Here is a 1,602-nt window from a genome sequence, read left to right on the forward strand (position 1 = left end):
GTGTCTGTTTCTTGTTGGTATGAGAGACACAATAGCTTGGTTTTCACTCCTGTGTCGTCTCATAAATTTGCCATTGACAGTTTTATTTTGTGCTCTCTCATGTCTCTCACACATGGAAGACTATAGAGCTGGAATAACACAAGCAACAACCACAAAAATAGGAATAAATAGTGAAGTGCAACACTGTTACAGGTCAACCATTTGGCCAAAAAGGCTTCTTCAGGGTTTTTTTCTGTTCTTGTTATTTTGATGCTCCCAGCTATTTGCTGGGGCTAGGATGAGGGAATCGCTGGCAGCTGCACCAGCAGTCCCTGTCAAGCCCTGGTCAAAGAAGTCATAAGCCAGAAAGAGGGAGGTTTGTTTTCCATGCCTGGAATTTGTTTTCTGTTCATATATTTCCTTTTGTCTTTACAGGAGGAGACATGAATGTGAGTGTTTAAAGTGAAATATTATTTTCTAGTGTTCCAGACCTCCTCTAAGATCTTTTACCAGTTCTTGCTCCACTCTGGATGAATATAAACATTACCTTTTTTGTGAAATCTATAAGGACACCCACAAGTTCCTGCAGAGTTCAGGGAGAACGTGACTGGTAAAACAACAAAATCTGCTAAAAAACCTGCTCCCATGGGGTCAGGCTCGCACACGTCTGTTATGTACCACGTGGCTGATCAGCTTTGCCTTAAAATACTGTATTCTGGCAGAAAAAGATTTGCAAGTATTCTCTTCCCAAAAGCAGCCAGGAGGCATCCTGGTCTTTTAAAAACCCTTAGACTCAGAATTCCACCCCTCATCCTGAGAAGGGATCAGCTTTACAGATCTCTTGTCTCACTCTGCTTCTAAAACCTCAGATGCTGGTGGCTCCACAGCAACCATAACTCATAAACATGCTTTACTGTCCCTAAAAGTAGATTTTTCTCTCTGGTTTTTTTTTTTTTTTTGTGATGTAAAGTTTTCTTGATATATTTTCTGGCCATACCATTCCAGCACACAGAGTTAGAACAGATGGTTATCTTCCTCTTTGCCACAGCCTTCTATGTGTTTGAAGACTATTGTTATTTCAGTCATTTCAGACTAAACAAAAATTCTTTCAATTCTTTTCCTCGAAAATCATGGTTTTTAAACTCTCCTCATTTGATACTTTTACTTCTGAAATTTTTTATGTCCAATACTAAACATGGCTGTCCAGCTGAGGTCCTACCAATGCGAAACAAGCTGTAGTATGACTTTCCCTTACAAGCTCACTTTCATCTTATGCTGGTCTTTCTCTTGACAGCATGTCACAGGTGACTTTCATTTCATTCCTGATCTAGCATAACCTCTGGATCCCTTTTTTTGGCAGAATTCCTACGTAGCTTTTGCTTCCCAGCAAGACTCTACAGACATCTGTAGATTTCTGCTCACATTTGAATTGAGTTATATTCTATTAGGGGTATTGCCCAAATCGTTTCTCTAACCTGTACACATGATTTTGCATTTAGCCTGCCTTCCAGTGGCTCTGCAGTTCCTGACAGCTCTGGGAAAGGGCAATTTGTAATTGAATGTTCTGCTTTTTTAAGAAGTTGTTGCCTAAGGACCTTCATGAGTCTGAGCAAAGCTATTCTT

This window comes from Psittacula echo (assembly GCF_963264785.1).
Source record: "Psittacula echo genome assembly, chromosome: 3".
In the NCBI taxonomy this organism is placed as follows: domain Eukaryota; kingdom Metazoa; phylum Chordata; class Aves; order Psittaciformes; family Psittacidae; genus Psittacula; species Psittacula echo.